Source organism: Triticum dicoccoides, chromosome 2A (assembly GCF_002162155.2).
Source record: "Triticum dicoccoides isolate Atlit2015 ecotype Zavitan chromosome 2A, WEW_v2.0, whole genome shotgun sequence".
In the NCBI taxonomy this organism is placed as follows: domain Eukaryota; kingdom Viridiplantae; phylum Streptophyta; class Magnoliopsida; order Poales; family Poaceae; genus Triticum; species Triticum dicoccoides.
Genome location: NC_041382.1, coordinates 387190266 through 387201354, shown reverse-complemented (window position 1 = coordinate 387201354; position 11089 = coordinate 387190266).

The following is an 11089-nucleotide window of genomic DNA, read 5'->3' as shown; positions in this document are numbered from 1 at the left end:
GGATCGGTCTGGCCGAATTGTAGACCCCGGGTTATCTCGTGCCTCCATCGATGTCCATGAAATTTTGAGTGCATAATTCTGTAGGCATGGTACGGATGCCACTACCTCATTGGGGCTGGGACAGAGGCCAAATTGTTAGTCGAGCTCTTGATGAGCCGCGCTGTCCTGTTGCAGTGTAGTCCGAACCCTCTTGATGGTGTCCAGGGGCTCGACAGCTAAATTATAATGCTGCTTGAGAAGGCCGCTCTGTACTTCTGCTGCTAGGACGGTGATTTGCTCCTCTGTTCGGAGGGAGCGTTCCGTATTGCCATTGACTGTTATGACGCCGCGTGGACTGGGCATCTTGAGCTTGAGATAAGCATAGTGTGGCACTGCGTTAAATCTAGCAAATGTGGTTCGTCCGAGAAGTGCGTGGTAGCCGCTGCGGAAGGAGACAGTATCGAAGATTAACTCTTCGCTTCGAAAGTTGTCCGGAGAACCAAAGACCACCTCCAGCGTGATTGACCCGTACAACGGGCCTCTACACCTGGTATGACTCCTTTAAAGGTAGTCTTTGTTGGTTTGATTCGTGAGGGATTAATGCCCATCTTCCGTACTGTATCCTGGTACAGCAGGTTGAGGCTGCTTCCACCATCCATCAGGACTCGTGTTAGGTGGAATCCGTCGATGATTGGGTCAAGGACCAGTGCGGCTGAACCGCCATGGAGGATACTAGTCGGATGATCTCGTCGATCAGAAATGACGACCATGGATTGAACTTTGGGGCGACTGGCTCTACCGCGTGGACGTCCCTGAGTGCTCGTTTGCGCTCCTTTCTAGGGATGTGCGTGGCGTATATCATGTTCACCGTTTTGACTTGGGGGGGGGGGATTTCTTCTGTCCCCCGATGTTCGGCTGCCGGGGCTCTTCATCCTCGTCCTCAGTTTGTGATCCCTTTTCTTTGTTTTCGGCATTTAACTTGCCAGTCTGTTTGAAGACCCAACAATCCCTGTTGGTATGATTGGCTTGCTTATTCGGGGTGTTGTGAATTTGGCACGGACGGTCGAGTATGCAGTCTAGGCTGGAAGGTCCTTCGTTGTTTCTTTTGTAGGGTTTCTTCCATTGGCCGGACTTGGAGCCACTGAATCCGGCATTCACTGTGGTGTCCTTGGTGTTGTCGCCATTGCTTCTGCGTTTGTGTCTATTGCGCTGAAGTTTGCCGGTGCTGTTCTTGGCCTCTGTGGGGCCTGCCTCGCTTTTTCTACGAGCCAACCAGCTGTCCTCGCCTGCGCAAAAGTGGGTCATGAGTGCCGTAAGGGCTGCCATTGACTTTGGCTTTTCTTGTCGAGGTGGCGTGCTAGCCATTCATCACAGATGCTGTGTTTGAAGGCTGCTAGGGCCTTGGCATCCGGACAGTCGACAATATGGTTCTTTTTGGTTAGGAACCTAGTCCAGAATTTTCTGGCTGATTCTCCGGGTTGTTGAACTATGTGGCTTAGGTCATTGGCATCTGGTGGCCGGACATAAGTTCCTTGGAGGTTGTCAAGGAAAGCCTCTTCCAAGTCATCCCAGCTGCCGATGGAGTTCTCAGGCAGGCTATTTAACCAGTGCCGAGCTGGTCCTTTGAGCTTCAATGGGAGGTATTTGATGGCGTGGAGGTCATCTCCTCGGGACATGTGGATGTGGAGAATGAAATCCTCGATCCATACTGCAAGATCAGTTGTGCCGTCGTATGATTCGATATTGACGGGTTTGAACCCCTCGGGGAATTCATGATCCAGTACTTCATCTATGAAGCAGAGCGGGTGTGCGGCGCCTCTATATCTGGCCGCATCGTGGCAGAGCTCTGAAGGAGTCCGTCTGCGGCATTCGGCCCGAGCGTGGTTAGGTTTGTCACGTCCGAATAGGTAGCCGTCGTCGTGCCTTGAGGCATGTCCTCGCGATCCATAGATCGATCTTGTGTGTCCTGCTCTACTTTCCAGGGTTTGTCGGAGGTCGCACATATGACTCCGGACTCTTCCGTCCCAATTTTGACGGGGTGGTGGGGTGGTCTGCTGTTTGGCCTGAGTTGCCGCTTTATCCCGGCCGCGGGGTGGCCGTTCCGCCGCCCTGTCCCGACCACGTGGTGGTCGATCCGCATTACGCGAGGGAGATATGTGCTCCGGCGCTTCCTCATCGAATTGAGGTAGCAGTCTGCGTTTAGGGTAGCTCTTGGCTAGGCGGTTGAGGCCGTATTCCTCGGCTGTTAGGACATCAGTCCATCTATCGACGAGCAGGTCTTGTTCAGCTTGAAGCTGCTGTTGTTTCTTTTTCAGGCTCCTTGCCATGGCTATGAGCTGAAGCTTAAAGCGCTCTAGCTCGAGAGGATCCTCAGGCATGATGAAGTCTTCGTTGCCAAGGCTTGTCTCCTCCTCGGAGGGTGGACAGTAACTATCATCCTCTGAGTCATCTTTTATGGCCTGTTCGTTAGGGTTGTCTTGCCTGCTGTCGTGTTCCTGTTCGGATGTAGCCCGGCCAGGGTCTTCATTGTTTTCGGTGTCGTCCAGAGTACTATTTTCCCCGGTGCCAGTGTTGCCATCCTTTGAGCGGCGGGACTTGGGGCGGTGCTTGGGCCACCGGCGCTTGGACTGTGTGTCGGAGGTTTTATTCGCATCTGGTTCTTCTTTGTCGTCGCCAGATCCTTTAGGTGTATCAACCATGTACATGTCGTACGAAGAGGTAGCCATCCAACATCCAGTGAATGGCGGGTCTTGGCCTTGCTCCTTCTCGGCATCATCATCCATACCATCGATGTCTTCGGAGCCATAGTCAAGCACGTCGGTTAAGTCATCGACGGTGGCTATGAAGTGGGTGGCGGGTGGGAAGCAAGATTCCTCATCATCCGTCTCTAGCTCGAACCGGACATAGTTCGGCTGTAAGTCCTTCTCAAAGGACAAATTCTTTAAAGATTTTAGCACATCACCCAAGGCGAGTGCTGGAAAATGTCATCGGCGCTGAACTCGAAGATCGATAACCGATCTAGCTCGGTGTCCGCGGGCGTACACAGTCCGGAACTTATAGCCGGAGACGAGTACGAAGTTCTGTTAAAGCGAATGTTGCAGGGCGTCGAATCCATGTGCGGCTCCAACACCGCAGACTCTGCGGCCTCGGATGGCTCGATCTACTTCGGCTCTAAGGCCGTTGCAGCCACAGGAACCATCTCCTGGGTGTGATCCGATGACAGATTTAAGTCACATTCATCGGGATGAGGGGGAGCGATCGCCGCGGGTTCAAATCCCTCGAAGATCAAGTCTTTATGGATATCCATGACGTAGTTCAAGCTTACGAATCTGACCTAATGGCCAGGGGCGTAGCTGTCAATCTTCTCCAGATGGCCAAGCGAGTTGGCCCGCAGTATGAAGCTGCCGAATACGAAGATCTATCTGGGGAGGAAGGTTCCTCTTTGGACAGCGTCATTACTGACGATTGAAGGGGCCATCGAACCTTTTGTCGATGGCATAGTGGAACTCTCAATGAAAGCACCAATGTCGGTGTCAAAACCGGTGGATCTCGGGTAGGGGGTCCCAAACTGTGCGTCTAAGATCGATGGTAACATGAGACAGGGGACACGATGTTTACCCAGGTTCGGGCCCTCTCTATGGAGGTAATACCCTACTTCGTGCTTGATTGATCTTGATGAATATGAGTATTACAAGATTTGATCTACCATGAGATCATAATGGCTAAACCCTAGAAGTCTGGCCTATGTGAGTATGGTAATGAGTATATGTGTTGTCCTTTCCGGACTATCCCCTTCGGTTTATATAGACACCAAGGGGATGTAGGGTTTACATGGAGTCGGTTACATAAGAAGGAATCTTCGGTCGCCAAACTTGCCGTCCACGCCAAGTAGAGTCCAATCCGGACACGGTGCAGTCTTCGGCCTTCATGTCTTCACAACCCATCAGTCCAGCCCATGGATAACAGGCCGGATGCCCGAGGACCCCTTAGTCCAGGACTCCCTTAGTGGGCACAACCCACCACCACGCGCCAGGCTCAGGGGTGGTGCGTCGGTGTCTTGTGCCCTGTGTGGGCCTCCGTTTGCGGTTATTCCAACTCCTAAAATTCACATATATTCCAAAATAATTCTCTGTGAAATTTTATTGCATTTGGACTTCATTTGATATGGATACTTTGCGATATAAAAAACATGCGGAAAACAAGAACTGGCACTGGATCAATAGGTTAGTCCAATAAATCATACAAAAGTTGCCAAAAGTACGTAATAGTTGTTTAATATTGGCATGAAACAATCAAAAATTATAGATACGATTGAGACGTATCAGGACACGCTTGTTTGAAATTTGGGGAAAGTTACAAACTTTTCCCCCATCTAAAATTTCAGACATATTGCGGGTTAGGGGTAGGACAGTAATCTCAGGTGTCCCAAATGGTTGGCGAGATAGATTTCGGCCGAGCGCATGGGTGTTTAGGGGCCCACGGAGTATGAATGCTTCTCGGAGGCGGTTGAGACAGGCGTCTTGGTGAAGTTACAAACCTACCCCGGTTTAGACCTTTGGACATCGGGCTGATAGGCTACACGGGCCAGAGTCAGGATAGTAATTTCCTACCACCAAACATTAGTATCGTGCGGTTTTGGTTGACCAGAGGCTTATTTGGCGCTTCATTCAATATTTGGGAGCAGAAGCATTAACGTTTTCGGTTCTCTTGAATTGAACTTTCAGGATTTGTCAAACTTCACAATTTTTTACTCTCGAGAATCCTAAAACTATGATTATTTTGGAATGGACGGGGTACATTTGAATATACATTGTACATGAGTATATATTAAAAAAATATGCAACTTACCTCAGTTCATGCATGGTTCCAGATATAATCTCCTTGGTTGCAAAAAAATAGATAGACATGTGTATGAATATATAGCATGTTCAAACGCACAACAAAGATTGATGCCCCCTTTTAGATCTGATTTACAAATGCCATTATCTCGGGTTCAAATAGATGAATGCACTTCCTATGAATTCGAATCTTCTAAACCCCCTTTATGTTGAATTCAACATGTATTCGATTTTGTAGCTAGCAATTGGGAATGTATCCATGTAAGTGACAAATGTATAAAGTGCTTCACACTAACAACATGGAATGCACTAATTAATGTTTATATATGAATTGCAAAAGTAATGCATTGCCTGTATTTCAAACCGCTCTCACTCTATGGATCGATAATATGAAATAAACACATGCACATGCTAGAATTCAATAGAGTATGGGTGTCTGATAGACCAATTTTCGTTCATACGCAAATTGCAAAATTCATGATCTCATCCAAAAATAATAATGCCATTTATATTTTAATTTAATGCGTATAACCGCCTTTTACACGTAGATGCACTATGCCTCGTCCTGTTCTCACAAACGCGCTATATATCTCTCTATCTAACGCATAAGTGCACACACTTTATACACATTGGCATTTCTCTTTCACACATGTTCACAATATCTCCTGGGGTGTCGGGTCTCTCTCTCTCCCTCTCACACACACACTCTCTCTCTCTCTCTCTCTCTCTCTCTCTCTCTCTGACTACTATGTACCAGTATTTTCACTAACCTCAGCTGTAAAGCACTATTTCTCTCACATGCATATATACACACGCACGATCTCTACTAGCCCTCTATACACACATATATGTGCCTACGTGTCTACCGCACGCACATTATCTTTAGGCCTCTCTCGCACACATTGCTCCCCCCACAGACACACCTCTCTCTAAGTAGTTGGAAGATATGATTCCATCATATCATTCGGTAGGATATCCCTGACTGTTAGGCTGGATGGTAATACGAGGCAAAGTTTTACCCAAGTTCGGACCCTTGCAGTTGAAGAAAAAGCCTACTCCTGGTACTGCATATTAGTGATAAGGGTGTGTACAAAGTACACGTGAATACCAGACATTGTGCGTGTGTGTGTATACTATCGACGAACTAGCCCCCAGGCTTCTATAACATACTCGGGGCCTGGGGAATATACCCCGCGGCGTAAACCGGCCGGAAGTATAACCCGGCCGGACTTGGCGGTTTACTTGAGACCCGGCTAAGACTTGACGATTCACTGGCGACCCGTTTGGACCTGGCGGTTTACGGTTCATTGGTAATCCGGCAGGCGGGTCAGAAGAGCGACAAGACCCGGTGGCCCAACGGGCGGTTCATGAAGGCCGGTTCATACTATGATGGGTCGGTTTAAGAGGAAAGGCATGAGGAATATTTACCTTACAAGGAGTTAAGACCAGGACTTGTATCCGGTTTGTATTAGAGATAGACTAGTCCTAATCCTAATAGGACTCCACATGTAAACCGTCCCTTCAACATATATAAGGAGGGGCAGGGCTCCCCAAAGAGGAGAGACAACAATCAACAATCTTAGGGCTAGACACAAAGAGGAGAGCCGGTTTACGGTGACTCCCTCGTGATGATAATGAGACCTAGCCTCAAACAGCATGTAGGGCTATTACCGGATGATGTTTCCCGGGGCCCGAAGCTGTCTAAATACTTGTCTTGCGTGTTGATCCGCCCTGCGTCTCTTGTCCCACTCAACCCCTCTCAAGCTACCACATAGATGCGTTGGCCTCGCGACTAAGTCCTGACACTAAGGACATCTGCCATGATAGTTCCACGACAGTTGGCGCCCACCGTGGGGCCTGCGCACGGTGGTGTTGAGCTCTTGGAGGGATCTCTCCTAGGGATCGAGAAGCTTGCAAATTCGTCAGATGAGGATGAGCCGACAAATTTGTTGTTTTGTGATCGGGAGCATGATTAAGTTTGGATCCGGTGTATACAAGTTTGAGATCAAGGGAAATTAGGGTTGTGTTTGCGCACCCGCCGCCGCGATCTGTGATACATCGAGACCAAGAGAAAATCGATCTTCGTTTCTGCGCCTATGCATCAAATCGCCGGGTCACCAAAAGCACAAACGCACACGCGTAATCACCCGGGCGCTCGTACGTATGGCTGTATACGTGTGCATCAAGACCCGAATCATATCAGTACATGCTGTTGCTGCTGCTATTACAAACATGGAGTGAAGATTGAAAGAAAATACTACTTCGAGCAGTAGTTCACGTGATCAAATCTCAAATTTGACTAGTACTAATCCTAGTACGGTTCTGATTCTTTATCCTATCTATGGATGGAAGCCGGCGGCCGGTTGCAAATTGTTTAATCCGATCTGATATGAAAAAAGGGGGGGCATGAGACCACGACCTGGAGGACTCGGATCGGGGATGGAAAACTGACAACGACCTGGATGAGCATGGAGACACGGGGATCGACGCAGACTCTACGGCCCCGCTGTTTCGCCTCTGTCGCTGGGCTCCGCCCACGCCGGTGCGCCTCCGAGCCGCCTCCACTAGGCCTCCTCCAGGCCGTCGGCGCGCCAAGTAGACGCTGCCGTTTCGCTCCATCTCCATGGAGCCACCTGCAAGCCGCCGATTGCCGCATCTCATTCCTGCTCTGAGCCATCCGCTATTGAGCCGCCCTGCTGCCGCTGTTACTAAAGTTGTAAGTCGCCGTGTGTTGAGCTGTTGCTCTGTATTTGCTGGGATCCGGCGCTGCCGAGCTGCTTCCATTCGACCTTGGGTTGAGCAGCCGTCGTCCAAAGGCCTTTGCCGGCTCAGCCTCGGCGGCGAACCGCCACCCTTGCCCACTTCGCGCCTGCTTCGGGTCGCCTCGTTTTCTTCTCGAATGAGTGGCCCCGTCTTCAAATCATATTAAGCCGGCCACGCTGCGCTGGAATCACTGAGCCGCTACCCCTGCTGCCGTGCGTTGAGCCGGCATTGTCGGTGTGGTCAACGGCTGCGACACACGCTGCCGTCTCCTTTACGCAGAGTGCACCCGAAGGCATACCGCAAAGCATTTGTGCTGCAAGTGCGTTACTACTGGTATTACTTATACGTGGAGATCAAGGGCCACTGCCGTGTCTTCATCATATCAAGACAAAGAAAAAGAAAGAGACCAAGGTGGAGAGGTCACATGGAGCTGCGTCCGGCATTATTCAGAATCAGCATCGACGTTCATCTGACACAATATATCAGGACAATTGTTCACTGCAAAGACATCTCCGGCACCGCGGGCCTGACCCTCGCCGCGAGCCGCCGTCGCTCTCACCCTGCGGCCTTAAGTCGCCCTGCCTCTGAGCCGCGATGCCTCGGGCTACAAGTCGCCGGCTTGAGCAGCCGTCTGCCCCCAGGTCGACTCGCGTCCGTTTCAAGCTGTTCAAGTCGCCGCCTCTCCCGTCTCAAACGCGCTGCCGTTGTAGTTGCTGAGCCGCCGCCATGGTGATGCCTCCATTTCGCTGCTGTATTGAGCCGCCGGGGCCGCGTTGAGCCGCTTCTGCCGTGTTGAGCCGCCCGGGCTATATTGAGTCGTCGGTCTGCCTGAGCCGCCTCTGTTGCGTTGAATGGATCATCCATCATCCGAACAACCAGGTGGTACCTATCTGTTTAAACTTTATTAGCATACATTGTTTTCTGTCAAAGAACAATTACTCTGGTTTGCAATGTTTTCTGATGCAGGACAATTGTTCACTACATCAAAATGACATGGTTGACTCGCCCGTCCGCACGGTTTACCGCACCTGCGATTGACTCGCCCGTTCGCGCTGGTTTACAAATGCCCGCGGCCAACTCTCCGTCCGCGCCGGTTTACAATGCCCGCGGCCGGTTCATGCGTCTGCACCGGTTTAGAACACCAGTGCTGACTCTCCTCGTCCACACCGGCTTACAACGCCGCGGACGACTCATTTGTCTGTGCCGCCTGTGATCTACGGTCATCTTTGTCGTCCGCTCCCGCGGCCTGGTCCACATCAACATACTGGGCTGCACCTGTCTGCATGAGCTGTCTATTGGGTATGAGCAAGTCACAGCTTGGGTAGCCCGGTTTTCTTTCAAATTGGAGACAAATTATCATCAACCACCGTTTGCACTGGAAGGTTCAATGGGCAGGCACACAAGTCGCCGCCACTACAGTTTTGATTAACTTCAAATCGCCAGTTGGAAGGAACAATTGGCCGAGTTGCTGACACGGCTCATATGGGATCATTTACAACTCGCCGCAGTCACCTCAACCTTCTATGGATTCACATCATGCTATCAACGCCAATGATATACAAGTTATGCCGGTTTATATCACGGACAAATATGGAGAGCCTCAAGCCAACTCCTCGAGTCACCTTTGAGACTCGGGGGCTACGATGACATGACTCAGCAAATATTGCTAGTTTCAGCAAATTTAAAAACCCCAGGACGATGGAGGGAAGGATAACCCGGTCCCGGAGGCTACTGTTATATTGATGAAGGTTTAAAGGCCGTCAGAAAATTTCCGGTTTAGAAAGTATATGACAGTTACATAATCCCGGCTCAATGAAGAAGATCTGGGTCATCGGAAAGGATTCCGGTTTAAAATCCGGCTCAAGGGAAGACAGTTTGACTGAAGCTCTCAAATATCCGGTTTACAGTCCGGTTCAAGGGAAGTCTGTTCTCCCACAAAGCTCTGAAGCGCTCAAATCTGGTTTAACAATGTCCGGTTCAAAAAGGAATTAACTTCTCACAAGTTCGGGTTTAAAGGCCGTCAGAAAATTTTCCGGCTGAAAATGAAGATTCCGGTTTAAAATCCGGTTCAAGGGAAAGATGTCTCGCACTGAAGCTCTCAATATCCGGTTCAAGATCCCGGTTCAAGAAGAATTTATCTCTTGCAAAAAGTTAAAAATTGCCAAAGAGGACCTGCTGCCATGATGCGTGGTTCAAACATAGGTATCCTGCCTTACTGGCCTGACTTATTATTGATCACATGGGGGCTTCTGCTTCATAAAACGGGGTCTTTGTTCTTTTACATCATGTGAGGTTACACAGAGTGGCTCTAAAGCAGCCTCCGGTTTACCCCTTGAGTTCGCTTTGCTAAAAGCATCGCGTTATATCACTTGGAGGATTGGTCGTGTCCGAATCAATACCATGCCTCTTGATAGGCGAAAGCCACCATATCACTTGGGGACTAGGTCATGTCTGGACCAGTCATGCCTCTTGATCGGCCTAAGGCCACAGAATCACTTGGGGGCTTGGTCGAACCCGAACCATGACCACGCCATTTGGTTGGCGTAATGCCAAAGCATCACTTGGGGACTTGTGGTCACGTCTGAACCATAGTCACGCCTCTTGATCGTCCTAAGGCCACAGAATCACTTGGGGGCTTGGTCGAACCCGAACCATGACCACGCCATTTGGTCGGCGTAATGCCAAAGCATCATTTGGGGACATGGCTGACTCGAACCATAGCTACGCCTTCTCGGGGGCTTGGTCGTGTCCGACCATGGTAATGCCTCTTGATCGGCTCAAAGCCTCATTTGCAATGGTTTTATCTTTGCCTTTTCTTGAATTCTGTTCTTTTTTGCTAAAGACCTTTTACTTCTGTTGCGTTTTTAAACTGACATTGTTAATCCGGTTCGACTGTCAATTACAAATTGGCGGAACACGGTCAAATCTTAATCCGGAGACTATCTGCCCGGTTTGATTTTATGTTACCATCTTATTATGGAGTAAACCGGCGTTCATTAACCCGGCTTGACTTTCAACTACAAGTTTTCAGTGCATGACTAATTATAATCCGGCGATTATTAACCCGGTCTGGTTTCGACTATAAGTCGCCAGTATTATATATGGTTAATCCAGTGTTTATCACAACCCGGTATGGTTTATCATAAACCGGCACAATATGGAAGGAGTTATCAGTACTCAAAATTTGGGTTATTACCTTTACTACAAAAGGTTGGTAAACCAACGATGTGATTCAATGTCACAGGTATGATATATTTCATATTTGATTATTCTTAAGTGCAGCCTTGGTTATAAACCCAAGTTATATGTTGGGAATTATGACCCGTCCGGCGGTAAACCGCCAGGACACTTTAAACTTGTTGTATGCAGAAATAGGTTGAATAAAGCATGATTATAAATCACCGACGTTTCTTAAACCAGCCTGGCTTTCGACTATATGTCGCTAGTATGATGATAAATTATCCGGTGTTTATTAAACCGGCCTGGCTTTGGACTATAAGTCACCAGTA